Source organism: Pelodiscus sinensis, chromosome 2, assembly GCF_052426305.1.
Source record: "Pelodiscus sinensis isolate ZL-2025 chromosome 2, ASM5242630v1, whole genome shotgun sequence".
NCBI classification, from domain to species: Eukaryota; Metazoa; Chordata; order Testudines; family Trionychidae; genus Pelodiscus; species Pelodiscus sinensis.
Genome location: NC_143053.1, coordinates 257,386,502 through 257,406,098, shown reverse-complemented (window position 1 = coordinate 257,406,098; position 19,597 = coordinate 257,386,502). Strand labels below are relative to the sequence as shown.

Below are 19,597 nucleotides of genomic sequence, written 5' to 3'. Positions count from 1 at the left end.
ACCTCAGGAGTCATCGAGTCCAGCTTCCTACTCAAAGCAGGACCAACCCTAACTCAATCATCCCAGCCAGGGCTTGGTCAAGCTGGGTCTTCCAAATCTCTAGGGATGGAGATTCCACCCCCTCCCTAGGGAACCCATCCCAGTGTTTCACCTCCTTCCTAGGGAAATAGTGTTTCCTAATATCCAACCTAGACCTCCCCCACTGCAACCTGAGACCATTGCTCCTCATTCTGGCATTCTGAAATGTGATAGTTTTGCGACACATGAAAAGGGAAGGAGGACATAGCGGAAGGGTGTGATCCTCACACTTGCCACTGGGGGCAGTGAGCGCAGGGGGGAGCTATCCTGCAGAGTGATCACGGGGGCAGTCACACCATCAGGAGAGTGGCCAGCTAGGGATGGGGCTCCACCCTCTTGCCTGCCACTGGTAGGTGGCCTCCCTGCCTAATCTCCCCCTCACTTTCTCACTCCCCCCCTCACCTTTGGGCACTCCAATGGGGCCGGCCAGCCCAGCCCCGGCAGCCCTCCAGAGGACCCACTTCACTGGCTTAGGACAAGAGTTGAAAGGCGGTTGCCAATCCTGCTGGGTTTGGGAGTTGTTGGCAATCATTTTTATCGCACCTAGTACACCTGCTGCACACAGAACATTTTTTACAGGCCTCTGTTCGCTGCACTGCTCCTGTCTACTGGAGAAATAATGCGCCTTGTAAAAGCTAACTGCTGTGCAAATAAACACCTGTTAGATCACAGTGGCTCCCGTCAGAGGCTCTCTTCCAAAAAAACACCCAAAGAAAACATTGAAAAGCAGGGGAAACTACCTTGAAAAACATACCATGCACGTTGTTTATTTTTCTACACTTCTTTTTAATGAGGTAATAAGCACATTAACAGATAAAGTTTCACTGAGTAAATGGATTTGCTCTTTTTTTATCCTCTAGGATTTTTCCTCTCTTGGATTCTGGGAACGTTATATCATAATTAGGCCGTGATGGTTTTCTGTAGAAAGGGGCTAACTTGGTAATAGGTGTTAAGGATATGGGGCATGAGCTGTGATTGTGTTATGTGTATAATGTGTGTAGCAGCCTTAACCAAGTACTTTGCCTCTATAGGCTGCAGCTTCAAAAAACTCCCCCAACTTCACAGATTCCTTGATGATGGGAGATTGGCTGCCACCACCAAATAAAACAAACAAACAAACAACTCGTTCTTCTTGAATCCAGGAATAAGCACGTAGAACTTCTTCCAGCGAGGTAACCCAAGCTCTTGTACCAAAAGAGAGCTTGGAAAAAAAAAAACCTAATTTCTGATAGCTGAACACTCAGGCTACGTCTACATTGGCCCCTATTACGGAATAGGCATGCTAATGTAGCACTTGGGAAGAGGCAAATCCACGGGGTATTTAAATATCCCCCGCGGCACTTGCATTTTCATGGCCGCCGCTTTTTTCCGACTTTAACTTCTGTGCCAGGGAAGATGGAGAACCTGTCTTATGAAAGGAGACTTAAGGAGCTTGGCTTGTTTACCTTAACCAAAAGAAAGCTGAGGGGGGACATGATTGCTCTCATTAAATATATTAGAGGGATAAATACCAGGGAGGGAGAGGAATTATTGAAGCTTAATACCAATGTGGACACAAGAACAAATGGATATAAGCTGGCTAGTAGGAAGTGTAGACTTGAGATTAGACGAAGGTTTCTAACCATTAGAGGAGTGAGGTTCTGGAACGGCCTTCCAAGGGAAGTTGTGGGGGCAAAAGATCTTTCTGGCTTCAAGATTAAACTAGATGGGTTTATGAAGGGGATGGTTTGATTAGATAACATGATCTTGGTAACTAATCGACCATCCATTATCAGTGGGAAATAGGTCAATGGAGGGATGATAGGAGTTACTATAAAGAACTTTCTGGGTGTCTGGCTGGTGAGTCTTGCCCACATGCTCAGGGTTTAGCTGATCGCCATATTTGGGGTCAGGAAGGAATTTTCCTCCAGGGTAGATTGGCAGAGACCCTGGAGGTTTTTCGCCTTCCTCTGTAGCATGGGGTACAGGTCACAGCTGGAGGATTCTCTGCATCTTGGGGTCTTCAAACTATTTGAAGACTTCAATATCTGAGATATAGGTAAGAGGATTATTCTAGGAGAGGGTGGGTGACATTCTGTGGCCTGCACTGTGCAGGAGGTCAGATTAGATGATCATAATGGTCCCTTCTGACCTTAAAGTCTATGCCTACATCTACACTGGCATCCCTTCCGGAAAAGGGATGCTAATGTAGCACGTTGGAATAGGCGAATCCGCGGGGGATTTAAATATCCCCCGCGGTATTTGCATTAACATGGCTGCCGCTTTTTTCCGGCTTGGGGAAAAGCCGGAGAAAAGCGCCAGTCTAGACGTTATTCTCTGGAAAATAAAGCCTTTTCCGGAGGATTTCTTATTCCTACTTTCAAGGAAAAGGCTTTATTTTCCAGAGAATAACGTCTAGACTGGCGCTTTTCTCCGGCTTTTCCCCAAGCCGGAAAAAAGCGGCAGCCATGTTAACGCAAATACCGCGGGGGATATTTAAATCCCCTGCGGATTTGCCTATTCCAAAGTCTACATTAGCATCCCTTTTCCGGAAAGGGGTGCCAATGTAGACACAGCCTATGAGTCTATGAGTCTATAATGGAGCAGGTAATTAAGGAAATCATCTGTAAACACCTGGAAGGTGTCAAGGTATTAGGGAACAGCCAGCATGGATCTGTAAAGAACAAATCATGTCAAACCAATCTGATAGCTTTCTTTGATAGGATAACAAGTCTTGTGGATAAGGGAGAAGCAGTGAATGTATATACCTAGACTTTAGTAAGGCGTTTGATACGGTCTCACATGATATTCTTATCAATAAACTAGGCAAATACAACTTAGATGGGGCTACTGTAAGCTGGGTGCATAACTGGCTGGATAACCATCCTCAAAGATTAGTTATTAATGGTACACAATCCTGTTGGAAAGGCAGAACAAGTCAAGGGATATAATAAACTAGCAAGGTGCACAATGCAGGGTGAGCACATATCACATGAGTTCCACCATTTTTCTCTTGGGGGTGCGCTAGAAGGGGATTTATGTCAATGTGAAGCTGGCATAAGTAAGATCAGATTCTAGCTTGTGAAGGAGTCAGACAGCGTTCCTTCAGAAGCAGAGGTGGCCTGGATGTAGGGTTAGTCCAGGCGGCTTTTAGCTCAGAGGGTAGAGGCTCCTATACTAAGCTACCACAGTACCTGGTTCAAATCTCCCTGGTGGTAGTTACACCTGCTTATGCTGTATCCCCATCCCCATGATAACAAATTCCCAGACCCTTCATTTCACTCTTTATACCCCACCATTTATACAATGAGAGCAGAAATCAACAGGGTGCCCTTGTAGCCAAGAATGCTAATGGCATATTGGGATGGATTAGGAGGAGCATTGCCAGCAGATCCAGAGAAGTGATTATTTCTCTGCTAGGCACTGGGAAGGCCACATCTGGAGTGTTGCCTCCAGTTCTGGGCCCAACGCTATAGAAAGGATGTGGACACATTGGAGAGGGTCCAGTGGGGGCAACCAAAATGATGAGGGGGCTGAAACACATGACCTACGAGGAGAGGCTGAGTGATTTGGGCTTATTTAGTCTGCAGAAAAGAAGAGTGAGGGGGGATTTGAGAGCAGCCTTCAACTTCCTGAAGGGGGGTTCCAAAGAGGATGGAGAGAGGCTGTTCTCAGTGGTGGTAGATGGCAGAATGAGGAGCAATGGTCTCAAGTTACAGTGGGGGAGGTCTAGGTTGGATATTAGGAAATTCTATTTCCCTAGGAGGGTGGGGAAGCACTGGAATGGGTTCCCTAGGAAGGGGGTGGAATCTTCGTCCCTAGAGGGTTTTAAGTCCCAGCTTGGCAAAGTCCTGGCTGGGATGATTGAGTTGGGGTTGGTCCTGCTTTGGGTAGGGGGCTGGATTTGATGACTCCTATGGTCTCTTCCAGCCCTAGGATTTTGTGAGAAGGAAAAGGCAGAGAAAGGAAAAAGTGCAACACCCTTTGGGAGGTTAGCGGTTCGAGACAGCACTTCAGTGGACTGCTCCTGAAGCTACTGCTGAGGGGACGTGCTCCGGAAAACCAAACGGACCAGAGGGGAGGTTGCTTTCCGCTCTGGATTTCTGCGGCTCTGAAGTTAGGGCCAAGGAATCTGCCCTGGCCCACACTTCACAGTAAGCATTTGCTCGTGCTTCGATAAGGACACTCAATTAAAGAAGCTACCCCAGTGGAAAACGTGCTTCCCTGGATGCTGTGAGAAAGCTCAGTGGAGTTCATCCCCCCTTGGCAGAGTGAAGCACAATCTCTTCGCAGAGCCAAATGGTGGCAAGAGAGGTCATGAGACCTTGGTGGCATTTTCGTCCTTTGGGAGCACAGGCACCATCTAATTAGTTTTCCCTCTTCTTCCCATAGACTAAATAGAACTGATAGACAAGTCTCCAAAATTGCGAGTTCCATGAACTCAAACTATTTCGTGGGGCTGGGTTGTGTCTAGCTTGGACAGGCGACGCTTGGAACATTTTGTTCTCAAATGTATCATCCGGACATTTCTATCATTGTTGATAATACAAAAGTGTAAACATGTTGATGATGTGGTATTAAACATCAGAGGGGAAAGAATAAAGTCAAAATGGCTTGAGAAGGTTGGAATGGAATCGGTCATTTTGTAAAATAAATAAATAAAATAAAATAATAATTCCACGATTTTTTACTTTGTTCCTATTTAGGGTGGAACCGAGTTTCAAAATCCCTGTGTCAGGATGGAAAGTCTATTATTTGATGGACTCCAATACCGGACCTCAACCTGTCATCCAAGAGGTGGACAAGGTGGGTACCTTGTATTCTCGTTGATGGAGTTTGTTGGCTAGACATCACTTTGGGCATCGTTTGGGGGAGAAAAAAAATGCAGCTAACAAGATACCGACCTTCAACACTTGGCTTGAATGTTGACTGTTACAGCTTTGGATATTTGTCCAGTAAGGCCCAGATCCTCACAGGTATCGAGGTGCCTAACTTCCACTGAAACCTATGGGAGATAGGCTCCTAAATACCTTTGAGAATCTGGGAGGAAGTGCTTTGAGCCAGGGACTGAGTCTTCCTCTTACAGTCGAACCTCAGAGCACGTCGGGAGTGGAGGTTGTTCGTCGCTGAGCAATGCGCCATAACTCTCAAGACACTATGGACTTAGCTACGGGGTGCACGTGCTGAGGCTCACGTCTTCAGCTACTGGGGGAGGCCTGGGGCAGAAACCAGAGCTTTCTTTGTTGCTTAAAACCCACACCCTGGTGTCCTTTGCTGGACTGAAGCCATGAGCAGACCCACAAGACTGAAACCCCAGCGCTCCTCCCAGGGCTGGCTTTACCATGAGGGAAACTGAGGCGGCCGCCTCAGGTGCCAGACTGTGGCGGGGGCGCCACTAGTTCACACTTTTTGAACAAGGCATTTTAAGTTGTTAGTTCTCCTTTATTGAGGTAGGTAGCAGAGCAGTCCCATGAGAGGAGTAGAACAGGAAGAAGGCAGAATTGAAACCTTCCAAAGTTTCGGCCCAAGCTAGGGGCTATGGGAGCCTCCTTTGAGCTCCCTGCCTCAGGTGACAAAATGTTGTGGGCCAGCTCTGGCTCCTCCCAGCTAAAGTTCTGTGCCCCGGTGCTCCTGTGGGTCAGAAGCACTTGGCCCCCCGCCCCCATGCCCAAAGCTCCCCCAGTGTTGTGGATGCAGCCCGAAGCAATGTCCTCAGCCCCAGGGCTAACGCTCATGGGTTGATGAGATAATATGATCTTGGTAACTAATTGACCATTCATTTTCAGTGGGAAATAGGTCAATGGAGGGATGATAGGAGTTACTATAGAGAACTTTCTGGGTGTCTGGCTGGTGAGTCTTGCCCACATGCTCAGGGTTTAGCTGATCGCCATATTTGGGGTCGGGAAGGAATTTTCCTCCAGGGTAGCATGGGGTACAGGTCACAGCTGGAGGATTCTCTGCATCTTGGGGCCTTCAAAGTATTTGAAGGCTTCAATATTGGAGATATAGGTGAGAGGATTATTCTAGGAGGGGTGGGTGAGATTCTGTGGCCTGCACTGTGCAGGGGGCCAGACTAGATTATCATAATGGTCCCTTCTGACCTTAAAGTCTATGAGTCTATGAGTCATGACAATACAATATTTGCTGGGGGGATGGGTTTCTACCGGTTGTCCAGTTGGTCCATAACTCTGGTGTTTGTACCTCTGAGGCTGCCCTGGAGGTTGTAGAACACCCGGCACAAAGGGAACCGAATCCCAGCCGGGGCATGAGAGCAATACCAATATTGAACACTAAGAACTACAGTGATATTGGCCTGGGTCATGGTGCTGTCCAGAAGGACAGGTTCTGTAGGACAAGAACGCAGCTTGTCCTATGTATCCACACAGGGAAATAAATGAAGGCAAGGCGATTGCAGGGAAGCAAGCCTGGGCTACCCCCATCCTGGGTCAGCAAAGGGAAGAGGAGCAGCCTTTGTTGGGAATGCTCGTTCCCCTTCCACATATATTTGGGTGGGCCAGGGCTGGTAGTGAGCAAAGTCTTCTCTCTGGCCCAATTGGGCAACACAGCTGAGCTGGTAGGAAGGTGGAGGAGTTATTCTTCATTCTCCTCAGAACAAGGGGGAAGCTCAGGACCAAACCGTGGTTGAGTCTTTTCCTCCCCCGGGGCAGTGAGCACAGGGCTGGCCTTACCATGAGGCGAATTGAAGTGGCTGCCTCAGGTGCCAGACTCTGTGTGTGTGTGTGTGTGGGGGGGGGGGGTGCCAGTAGGACCCAGAGTGTAGAAAATCGTGTCTGCTGCTGTTAATTCTCCTTTATTGAGGTAGGTAGCAGAGCAGTCCCATGAGAGGAGGAGAACAGGAAGAAGGCAGAATTGAGACCTTTCTGAGTTTTGGCCCAAGGGAGGGGGTACGGGGGCTTCATTTGAGCTCCCCGCCTCAGGTGCCAAAATGTTGTAGGCCGGCCCTGAGCGTGCAACCCTGACGCCCAGAGAAGGGTAAATCCGCACGCTGGCCATTCATGCATTGAAACGTGGCGTACGAAACACAGGGACTGACACGAGAGGCCAGGCCACAGATAGAGCGGCAACAGCCCTTCAAGAAGTGTCCCCTATAATCCACCTGCGATGAGATCACGGCCCTGGGATACTGGCAGAGTCGCTTGAGGAAGATGCTGCGCCAGTAAGTGGCGGATTCGCTTGAGGAAGATGCAGCGCTGTCTCCGTGGGTAACAGGACACGACTCATTGCCACGGCTGGTCACGCTGGAAATTAGCAGCGCTCAGGGCCGGAGCACCCCCTTCTGGCTGGTGTCATGCCTGCTGTTCCCTGTTTTCTGCTAATGGCGCCGTCACCTGGCGTTAGAACCTGCATCCCTTCCAGACCCAATGCCCTTCCCTCTGGTTACCCCCACACTCTGGGGTCCTCCCTGTCAGGGAACCCCCAGCCTCCCCTACCCACCTTGCCTCAATGACCCACTGCCAGTTTTCACCTAGCCCCTAACCTCAGGGGCAAACTGCTGTCTGACATGGCCACTCCTCACAGGCAAGGTGTGGACCTGCTGGCTGCCTCCCTGCAGCCCTAGTACCCCTCAGGCCCCAGTCACTGGGCCTCAGCCTGGAGCTCCCCTGCCTCACGCTGCCTTTCCGCAGCATTGCTCTGTCTGTGCTGACTAGGCAGCTAGGTCCTTCTCCCTTCAGGGCTGGAGAGGGAATGAGCTTAGCTGGGCCACCCATCTCCTTTATACAGCCCTCCTCGGCTCTGATTGGCTGCTGCAGGGTTGCTCATGATTGGCCCCTCTCCCAGAGCTGTTTTAACCCTTTTTATGCCTGGACCACCCCGCTACACCGTGTTAGACCATAATGCACATTCATGTGAGTTCTGCTTTACCTTTATACATGCGTGCAAACAGCCCTCCACAGCATGTTGCCGTTGTTCCGAAAAAACGTCAATTATGTCCACCCTGCCATCGCATTCTTCCGAAAGAAAATTGAAAGAACAGAGGGTTTTTTCCAACACTGGTAATCCTCATTCTACGAGAAAGAATCCTATTTCCGAAAGAGCTCTTTCAGAAAAAGGCACGTGTGGATGGGGAGGAGGGAGTTCTTTCACAAGAAGAGGAAAGAGGAAAAAGCACAGGTGCCCCGGTGGCCACTCCGTCCATAGTAATCACAGCTTATATGCAAGAGAACATCCATTCAGTGTGGATGCTATCTTTCAAAAAAGCAGATCACTTTTTTCCGATGCACTTTTGGGCTACGTCTACATTGGCCCCTTTTCCGGAAGGGGCATGTTAATTTCACGAGTCGTAATAGGGAAATCCGCGGGGGATTTAAATATCCCCCGCGGCATTTAAATAAAAATGTCCGCCGCTTTTTTCCGGCTTTTAGAAAAGCCGGAAAAGAGCTTCACACTGGCCCCGATCCTCCGGAAAAAGCGCCCTTCAAAGTAGGAATAAGATCCTCCGGAAAAGGGCGCTTTTTCCGGAGGATCGGGGCCAGTGTAGACGCTCTTTTCCGGCTTTTCTAAAAGCCGGAAAAAAGCGGCGGACATTTTTATTTAAATGCCGCGGGGGATATTTAAATCCCCCGCGGATTTCCCTATTACGACTCGTGAAATTAACATGCCCCTTCCGGAAAAGGGGCCAATGTAGACGTAGCCTTGTAGTGTGGACGCTTTCTTTCGGAAGAAGTTTTTCCGGAAGATCTCTTCCTGAAAAGCTTCTTATGAAAAAAGCCTGCAGTCTAGACATAGCCTAACTCGGCTACCCCCTGAAGCTCTTTATCATGTCTCTGTGTCATAACTTGGGATTTTATTTTTATTGGCCAAGTGGCTTATGTGCAGGGGTGGATTTAGGGCAGGGCGAGCGGGGCGGCCGCCCCGGGCCCCGCGCTTCAAGAAGCCCCATGCATGTGCCATGGCAAAGGGGGGCCCCACGAAATTATGCTGCCCTGGGCCCCGCAAAATGGTCATCTGCCCCTGCTTATATGCACGCTACATCTGGCTTTTTCATGCAACTTGTATTTTTTTCTTTCGTTCCTGCCCAGGTGTTTTCACCCCATTTTTAAAAATGTCAATATTTCCTTCACTTAGGAAAGTGGAAAGTCATCCCACTGATAAATTGCTGGCCTGTAAGTGCTTTCCAGCAGCGTTAATTACAATTCTCGTTTTCTCTGTTTTCTTTCCAGTTTGAGACATACCACTTATTGTATCGATCATAAACACAATCCATCCCTTTGTTTCTATGTCAACCACCTTTCATCCTGCTGTCACTTGTGACTCCCTCCCTATTGATTTGCTGCTGGCTCGTCCCTTTCCCTATATCAGATTGTCTTTTTTCCATTACCACCCTTCCACTTTTATTCCCCTTCAGATCTCTCTGAGCAACCTCTACCTCTATTGCCTTTTACATTTCAGCAACTTGCTTTTCCTCCGTTCATCTTTCATATGCTGAGCTGCGTTTTCCAGGGCTTTTCCTCTGCCCCTTCCTCGCAGATTTCATACGAATGGCCAGCCCCATGTTTCTGCACTGTGTTTTGCCTTTGCAATTATTTGCTACGTGATCCACTTTTTTGGCATCTGTAGCATCTTCGAGGCATTGGAATATTGGACTTAGTCCAGATCATCTGATACCCTGAAGTTACTCGATCTGGCAGCAACCTTCCCTTAAGCCATTGAGAACTTGCTATTAGCGGTTAACACATCATCTTCACCTCCACCTTGCTTTATTTCCTCTTCTGATATTTCATTGGCACACCATGTACTGCCCCTCCTGCTCTGTAAGGAAACATAGAATCATTGGGCTGGAAGAGACCTCAGGAGTCATCGAGTCCAACCCCCTGCTCAAAGCAGGACCAACCCTAACTCAATCATCCAAGCCAGGGCTTTGTCAAGCCGGGACTTCACACCTCTAGGAATGGAGATTCCACCCCCTCCCTAGGGAACCCATCCCAGGGCTTCCCCACCCTCCTAGGGAAATAGTTTTTCCTAATATTCCACCTAGACCTCCCCCACTGCAACTTTAGATAGGGCCACGATAAGGTGGGTGCATAATTGGCTGGATAACTGTTAGTCAGAGAGTTGTTGTTAACGGTGCTAAATCCTGCTGGAAAGGGATAACAAGTGGAGTTCCTCAAGGGTCTGTTTTGGGACCCGTACTGTTCAATATCTTCATCAATGACGTAGATATTGGGATAGAGAGTACGCTTATTAAGTTTGCAGATGATACCAAACTGGGTGGGGTTGCGACTTCTTTGGAGGATAGGGACATAATTAAAAATGACCTTAGCAAGTTAGAGAAATGGTCAGAGGTAAACAGGATGAAGTTTAATAAAGAGAAATGCAAAGTGCTCCACTTAGGAAGGAACAATCAGTTCCATACATACAAGATGGGAAGCGACTGTCTAGGAAGGAGCATGGCGGAAAGGGATCTAGGGGTCATAGTGGACCACAAGTTGAATATGAGTAAACAGTGTGATGCTGCTGCAAAAAAAGCAAATATGATTCTAGGTTGTATCAACAGGTGTGTTGTAAGCAAAACTCGTGAAGTCATTCTGCCGCTCTACTCTGCACTAGTTAGGCCTCAGCTGGAGTACTGTGTCCAGTTCTGGGCGCCACATTTCAAGAAAGATGTGGAGAAATTGGAAAGGGTACAGAGAAGAGCGACAAGAATGATTAAAGGTCTAGAGAACATGACCTATGAAGCCAGGCTTCATGAACTGGGCTTGTTTAGTTTGGAAAAAAGAAGATTAAGGGGGGACATGATAGCGGTTTTCAAATATCTAAAAGGGTGTCACAAGGAGGAAGGCAAAAATTTGTTCCTCTTGGTTTCTGAGGACAGGACAAGGAGTAATGGGCTTAAAGTGCAGCAAGGGAGGTTTAGATTGGACATTAGGAAAAAATTCCTAACTGTCAGGGTGGTCAAATATTGGAATAAATTGCCAAGGGAGGTGGTGGAATCTCCCTCTCTGGAGATATTTAAGAACAGGTTAGATAGACATCTGTCAGGGATGGTGTAGACGGAGCTTGGTCCTGCCTTGAGGGCGGGGGGCTGGACTCGATGACCTCTCGAGGTCCCTTCCAGTCCTATGATTCTATGATTCTTCCCTTAAGCCATTGAGAACTTGCTATTAGCAGTTAAAACATCATCTTCACCTCCGCCTTGCTTTATTTCCTCTTCTGATATTTCATTGGCACACCATGTACTGCCCCTCCTTTTCTGTAAGGAAACATAGGATCCTAGGGCTGGAAGAGACCTCAGGAGTCATCGAGTCCAACCCCCTGCTCAAAGCAGGACCAACCCCAACTCAATCATCCCAGCCAGGGCTTTGTCAAGCTGGGACTTCAAACCTCTAGGGATGGAGATTCCACCCCCTCCCTAGGGAACCCATCCCAGTGCTTCCCCACCCTGCTAGGGAAATAGTTTTTCCTAATATCCCACCTAGACCTCCCCCACTGCAACTTGAGACCATTGCTCCTTGTTCTGCCACCTGCCCCCACTGAGAACAGCCTCTCTCCAGCCTCTTTGGAACCTCCCTTCAGGAAGTTGAAGGCTGCTCTCAAATCCCCCCTCACTCTTCGCTTCTGAAAACTAAATAAGCCCAAATCCCTCAGTCTCTCCTCATAGGTCACTTGCTCCAGCCCCCTCATCATTTTGGTTGCCGTCCACTGGACCCTCTTCAATGCATCCGCATCCTTTCTTTAATGAGGGGCCCAGAACCGGACACAATTCTCCAGATGTGGCCTCTCCAGTGCTGAATAAAGGGGAATAATCACTTCTCTAGATCTGCTGGCAACGCTCCTTCTAATGCACCCCAATATGCCATTATTGTTTTTGGCTACAAGGGCGCCCTGTTGACTCTCATCCAGCTTCTCATCCACTGTAATCCCCAGGTCCTTTTCTGCCGAACTCCTGCCTAGCCAGTCAGTCCCCAGCCTGTAACTGGAATCTCACCCTAAAATCTGGGTCGCTGGCAGCTTATTTTAATTTTATTTTCACCTCCTGTCTTAAGTAGCTTCCCTACTTCTTCTTTGCTTTTAATATTCTGCTAACAATCCCATCCTGGTAGTTTCTTAGCTCTAACTGTATCTTCAACACTTTTTTTTTGGTTCCCTCAAAAATCCTCAGAGGACTAGTGTTTCAGTTCCCTGCAAGCTGGGTACTTGTGCCACATCTTAGGAGAGGATCCAAATGCCACCCAACTGATTAGCAGAGAAGCCATAGCTAGGTTTTTTGTTTCTATGGGTGGTGCACATCCACACACGCCACAGGACACACAAAATTTATTCCGCGCATGGATGGAAAAGATTAGAGGCAACTTTGGTGGGTATTCCCTATCTTCAAGGCCTTACCTTGCAATTTTTACTATTTGTGTTATTTTCCCCATATGTTTTTCTCCTCCCAATTTGCTGACCATTTTTGTGGTTCCAGAGAATCCACCGTTTCCTGAGTTTGCATCTGATCTTCCTCCTGACCCTGTCCTCAGGGTCTAGCTTGGTCTCCGTTTCATTTCTTGCCTCTTCCATCTCTCTCTGCCTTGCCCGCCAGCCACATATCAGCCAGCCAGCAGCCCAGTCCCTTCAAAATCAGCTCCCCAGCCTGCTCTATCCCTCCTACCCCCTTCTCTATCAGGTTTCTCCCTTTATGTTGACCACGCAGCTACTCCCCCAGCTGGGCTCCATCATGAATTGGGCCTGGCCCACTCCCCAGGTGCCTTAACTGATCTCTCCAGCTTCAGTTAACCCTTCATCGCCTTCATCAGTTAACCCTTAATCGGTGAACGTTGTTATTAGCTGAAACCAAAGGGCTAGTTTTCATGTACCACTCAGAGCCGAAGGACAAAGAGGAATATGTTCCCAGCTGCACAGTTCCTGGCTGTGACTACACATACTCCTGTCCTGAATAGTTCTCTCCTCACCTCTGTGGCTGCCTGCTGTGCTCCTTGGGATCTGCTTTGCAGCTTGCGCCGGTCACAGGAGCCCTTCCACAACAAGCCAGGGCCTTAGAAATATTACACCTTGGCTACGTCTAGACTGGCATGATTTTCCGCAAATGCTTTTAACGGAAAAGTTTTCCGTTAAAAGCATTTTCGGAACAGAGAGTCTAGATTGACATGGACACTTTTCCGCAAAAGCACTTTTTGCAGAAAAGCGTCCGTGCCAATCTAGATGCGCTTTTCCGCAAAAAAGCCCCGATCGCCATTTTCGCGATTGGGGCTTTTTTGTGGAAAACAAATTTCAGCTGTCTACACTGGCCCTTTTGCGCAAAAGCTTTGCGCAAAAGGGAATTTGCCCGAATCTGAGCAGCATAGTATTTCCGCAAGAAGCACTGATTTCTTACAGTAGGAAGTCAGTGCTTTTGCAGAAATTCTAGCGGCCAATGTAGACAGCTGGCAAGTTTTTCCGGAAAAGCAGCTGATTTTCCGGAAAAACTGGCCAGTCTAGACACAGCCCTTGCGATCACACTCCCACCCTGGCTGTCTTTACAGACTGCACAGTGCTTTACAAAGGTGAGTCAGCATCTTGAGCTCCATTGGACAGCTGGTAAAACTGAGACACAGAGTGAGGAAGAGGCCGGCCCAATATCCCCCAACAGGTCCATTGAAATTCAGAGCATAGAAGTGTCCATCTTTCCTCACTGCTTCCTTGGACCCTCTCATGAATGGGCCACTCCATCCCTTAACTGCAAAGAGGATATTTCACATACTGCTGCCAGCTCTTTCAGGGTACGTCCACACTGCACGCTTATTTCGGAATCAGCTATTCCGGAATAGTGATTCCGAAATAGCTTATTTCAAAATAGCATGTCTACACTGCAGGGAAGCTTCAAAATGAGTCCGAGGTCAGCTTCACTAATATAGACATGCTATCTCGATTTAGAGTCCCAGGAGGCACTGGGGAGGAATAATTTAGAATGGCCCAGGGGAGGGAGTATTTCGAAACAGAAGCAGTGGAGCGTCAACACATGCCTTATTTTGAAATAGCTCTTTTGGAAGAGGTGTTATTCCTGGTAAAATGAGCTTTACAGATTTTGGAATAAGCCGTCCATTATTTTGAAATTATTTCGCAATAACGGAATGGCTGCGTAGACATTCGCGTTGTTAGCTCGAAATAATGGTGCCGTGTAGATGCATCTTTATTGAGCTACAGCCCCCGGGAAGAATCTCATCTCTGCCACGCTTCCTTCCTAGATGTGCCCTTGCCCCCAGAGATACTCCCAGTCGCAGTATCTTGACACCAAAAGCTGGGTCCGGAACCTACTTCTCGGAAATCTGTCATAGAATCATAGAACACTAGGACTGGAAGGGACCTCGAGAGGTCATCGAGTCCAGTCCCCTGCTCCCATGGCAGAACCAAATACTGTCTAGACCAACCCTGATAGACATTTATCTAACGTACTTTTAAATATCTCTAGAGATGGAGATTCCACAACCTCCCTGGGCAATTTATTCCAGTGTTTGACCACCCTGACAATTAGGAACTTTTTCCTAATGTCCAACCTAAACCTCCCTTGCTGCAGTTTAAGCCCATTGCTTCTAGTTCTATCCTCAGAGGCCAAGATGAACAAGTTTTCTCCCTCCACCTTATGACACCCTTTTAGATACCTGAAAACGGCTATCATGTCCCCCCTCAATCTTCTCTTTTCTAAACTAAACAAACCCAATTCTTTCAGCCTTCCCTCATAGCTCATGTTCTCTAGACCTTTCATCATTCTTGTTGCTCTTCTCAGGACCCTCTCCAATTTCTTCACATCTTTCTTGAAATGCGGTGCCCAGAACTGGACACAATATTCCAACTGAGGCCTAACATGTCAACAGAGTGCACATGTTCAATGCATCAGGAAGGGTAAACAGCAAAAGGAAGTTGGGTTGAGTTGAGTTCTGACATGATCACAGAGGGCTTTCCGCAGGCCCCGGGTCTAGTGCCCCCTACCTGACCTAAGATCCAAGCACAATCCATCCAAAACTCACCTCATTGCTCAAAGCAATGACAAAGAGTTGGTCAGAAAATGGAAGGGAAATTTGTGTATTTTTTTCATTGAATCATAGAATCATAGCATACTAGTACTGGAAGGGACCACGAGAGGTCATCAACTCCAGTCCCCTGCCCTTGTGACAGGACCAAGCACTGTCTACGCGATCCCTGACAGATGTCTATCCAACCTGTCCTTAAAAATCTCCAGAGATGGAGATTCCACAACCTCCCTAGGCAATTTATTCCAGTGTTTAATCATCCTGACAGTTAGGAAGTTTTTCCTAATGTCCAACCTAAACCTTCCTTGCTGCAATTTAACTTGATGGCTTCTTCTCCTATCATCGGAGGTCAAAAAGAACAATATTTCCCCCTCCTTGTAACTCTCTTTTTGATACCTGATAACCACTCTCATGTCCCCTCTCAGTCTTCTCTTTTCCAAACTCAACAAGCCCAGTTCTTTCAGTCTTCCCTCAGCTCATGTTTTCTAGATCAGTCAAGATTTTTGTTTCTCTTCTCTGGACCTTCTCCAACATGTTTCTTGAAATGTGGCACCCAGGACTGGAAAGAATACTCCAGCTGAGGCCTAATCAGCACAGAGTAAAGCAGAAGAATACATTCTCATGTCTTGCTCACCACACTGCTGTTAATGTAACCCAGATACATGTTGGGGTTTTTTTGCAACAGCATCAACCAGCTAATAGAACATCAATGCATAGAACTGAACCTAGCATCTCTGGAATTCAGGCCACGAGCCTCTATTACACAAGCTATGAAGCTAGCTGGCTCCCAGCTAAGTCTGTAGAACAAACTCGTTCTCTCTCTCTCTCCCTCTCTCCCGCTCTCTAAGGCTGTGTCTACACTGCGCCACTTATTCCGGAAAATCAGCCGCTTTTCCAGAATAAGCTGCGAGCTGTCTACACTGGCCCTTGAATTTCCGGAAAAGCAACGATGCTCTACTGTACAAAATCAGCCACTATTCCGGAAAAACTATTCTGCTCCCGCTCGGGCATAAGTCCTTATTCCGGAACACTGTTCCGGAAAAGGGCCAGTGTAGACAGCCCAGTAGTCTTTTCCGGAAAAAAGCCCTGATTGTGAAAATGGCGATCGGGGCTCTTTTCCGGAAAAGCGCATCTACATTGGCCACAGACGCTTTTCCGGAAAAAGGGCTTTTCCGGAAAAGCAGCCTGCCAATGTAGACGCTCCTTTTCCGGAAAAACTGAAAACTGAATAGTATTCCGTTTTAAGCATTTCCGGAAATTCATGCCGGTGTAGACACAGCCAAAGTGATTTCATTGCCACTCCATGGCACAGTGTGCCCCACACAGCGGCTACGTCTAGACTGGCATGATTTTCCGGAAATGCTTTTAACGGAAAAATTTCCGTTAAAAGCATTTGCGGAAAAGAGCGTCTAGATTGGCATGGACGCTTTTCCGCAAAAGCACTTTTTGTGGAAAAGCATCCGTGCCAATCTAGACGCGCTTTTGCGCAAAAAAGCCCCGATCGCCATTTTCACGATTGGGGCTTTTTTGCGCAAAACAAATCTGAGCTGTCTACACTGGCCCTTTTGTGCAAAAGCTTTTGTGCAAAAGGACTTTTGCCCAAATGGGAGCAGCATAGTATTTCCACAAGAAGCACTGATTTCTTACACGAGATCGTCAGTGTTCTTGAGGAAATTCAAGTGGACAGTATAGACAGCTGGCAAGTTTTTCCGCAAAAGCATCTGCTTTTGCGGAAAAACTTGCCAGTCTAGACACAGCCAGCAGGTATGTGGGTTCCACTAACACCTGCTTTTATCTCAACACAGGATTCTTGCCGTGAGATCACCTTGGTTACTTGATTCCATGGCACGGTCCAACGTTATGTTCTCATTTCAGATATCATATGGCACCAATCAACTTCACTGGCTTCTGGTTAAAAGATATGCCTGGAATGCATTGTCATTATGTTACATCGAGGCATGATTTCACCGAGGGAAATGGAGGAACAAAAACCAACAAAAAGCCAAAGCTGTAGCATGATCATCATATAATGCAAAAAGGACTGTGCGTAGATTGCTTTTGGCCGGCCTGAGGTTATACTATTTCAATTAAACCCAGCTGGCGTCAGCTATATTTAGAGACATTTGGTTTTGGAGGGTTTTTTTTTTTTTAAATTGATGTGACTGAAAAGAGTTTCAGAAGAGCAAAGACGGACAAGTTCTGATTGCTATCTTCTAATGCGAGAGCGCTTCAGATGAAATGCAATGGCGAAGCATAATTAAATTGCGCCTAAATGGAACGAAGGCTGTCCCACGGGGCCTTGAGATGGGGAATGGAATGTAGTATCTCTGAGGCATGCTGTGGTTTCGATTTGCAACCGAACCATGATTACCTGTCCCATTCTGCTTCCCGGTCTGGGTTAAAACAGATGTAGTTCTTCTCCAGTTCTTAGTGAACACGAGTTTATTGACTGGCCTGCCATCTGTGCAAACGGGTTGAAAAATGGGGGAAATTAAAACGTTGCCAACATGGTCAAAGTTGTTCACACTTCACAGGGTTTCAACTGGACTGGCTCCTTTCTTTTGGTGATTTTTAAATCAATGTTTTCTCTAATTGCTGTCAAATCTTGTTTGCAATTTTTCACTTTGGGTAAATGAGGGGGTCAGACAAAGGTCCATCTAGCTCAGTGTCCTTTCTGCCAACAGTGGCCAATGCCAGGTGCCTCAGAGGGAGGGAACACAACAGGTAATCCTCACGTGATCCCTCCCCTGTCACCCACCTCCAGAGAAACAGAGGCTAGGGACACCATTCCTACCCATCCTGGCTAATAGCCATTGATGGACCTAACCTCCATGAATCTATCTAGCTCTTTTTTGAACTCTGCTAAAGTCCTAGTCTTCACCACATCCTCTGGCAAGGAGTTCCACAGGTTGACTGTGTGCTGAGTGAAGAAAAACTTCCTGTTGTTTGTTTTAAATCTGCTGCCTATTAATTTCATTTGGTGCCCTCTAGTTCTTATATTGTGGGAATAAGTCAATAACTTTTCCTTATTCACTTTATATTCATACCAGTGGATACATATTTGCATGAAAACTGTTTTGAAAAGAGGAAAGTTTCTAGAAGAGGGTCAGGTTTTCCTGAACTTTTTTCATTTTTGAAAAATAAACTTCTTTGCCTGCCAAAGTTTTTGACCACTTCTCTCTCTGTCCATTATCACCACAGACTTTGAGCTTTACTTGTCACAGCAAAGTTATCTGATGTTTGGGGAAATTGTGAGTTTCCCAGCTAACAGGGTGCCTGACAAATTGAAGCAGCGTCTGGTTTTTATGAGAGAATGAGAACAGTTGCTTTGCCAGCAGTTCACATGCAAGCCTTTCCTTCTTGACAACCCAGCTGGGAGCTAGAGTGACAAGATGTGTGATTTCTAGTCTACGTGTGGCTGTTCTCATTACACATGTCATTTAAAGCAACACAGCCAGAGCAAATTACAAATTCTTAACAACTCAGAAAACCCACCAGGCAAATTGTCTCACTCATACTTGATTTTCCCCTTCGTCTTCCTTTCTTTTTTCCTATTTTTTAAAATAGTTTTCAAAGCTGGTGTATCTGGAGGAAAGTTCCAGTGTAGACCTCTGTGATTTATAGGATGTACTGCTCTTATGGCTAGCAATAGTAGCCTGTTATCTTTTCATAAAGGACAGCCACTAGGGAGTAATATGATTGAGCTACTGACAGGGTACATCTAAACTACATCCCTTTTTCGATAAAGGGATGTAAATTAGATGTATCAAAATTGGAAATGAAGCCAGGATTTGAATTTCCCGTGCTTCATTTACATAATAGCGGCCACGTTTTTTTCCCGAAATGCTCCGTTTCGAAAGATCCTATAACCCTCATTTTTTGAAAGATCTTTTTTTGAGGGTTACAGGATCTTCCGGAATGGGGCATTTCTGTCGAGAGATCCCCGTCTTGACTGTGTTTTTTTTTTTTTTTAAAGCGGCTTTTAGAAAAAAAAGCCGCGGTCGCCATTATGTAAATGAAGCACAGGAAAGTCCAAACCCAGCTTCATTTACAATTTTGATACGTCTAATGTACATCCCTTTATTGAAAAAGGGATGTAGTTTAGATGTACCCACAATGTTCAGCTTCCATGTTGAGTTCAATTCAGTTCAATTTTGAGGGAAAATACAGGACTATGTAGCACTTTAAAGACTAACAAGATGGTTTATTAGATGATGAGCTTTCGTGGGCCAGACCCACTTCCTCAGATCAAGTAGTAGAAGAAAATAGTCACAACCATATATACCAAAGGATACAATTTAAAAAAATGAACACACATGAAAAGGACAAATCACATTTCAGAACAGGAGGGGAATGCAGGGGGGGGAAGGAAGGAAGTTAAGTGTCTGTGAATTAATTATATTAGAGGTGGGGAGAGTTAGATGTCTGGGAGCTAATGGTATTAGAGGTGATAATTGGGGAAGCTATCTTGGTAATGGGTAAGATAGTTAGAGTCTTTGTTCATTCCTTCTCGGAGAGTGTCGAATTTTAACATGAATGACAGTTCAGAGGATTCCCTTTCAAGTGCAGATGTA

At 46.8% G+C, this 19,597-nt stretch overlaps 1 long non-coding RNA gene across 1 annotated transcript in view; it reads left to right on the top strand.

The window, feature by feature from the left end:
• The window catches only part of LOC106732468 (uncharacterized), an 83,244-nt gene extending 64,391 nt beyond the window's left edge, over positions 1-18,853 (top strand). The window contains exons 3-4 of the long non-coding RNA XR_003090631.3: positions 4,764-4,863; positions 16,899-18,853. This is a non-coding gene — a long non-coding RNA (uncharacterized LOC106732468). The remainder of the gene's footprint in view (positions 1-4,763; positions 4,864-16,898) is intronic.
• Positions 18,854-19,597: the final 744 nt, after the last annotated feature.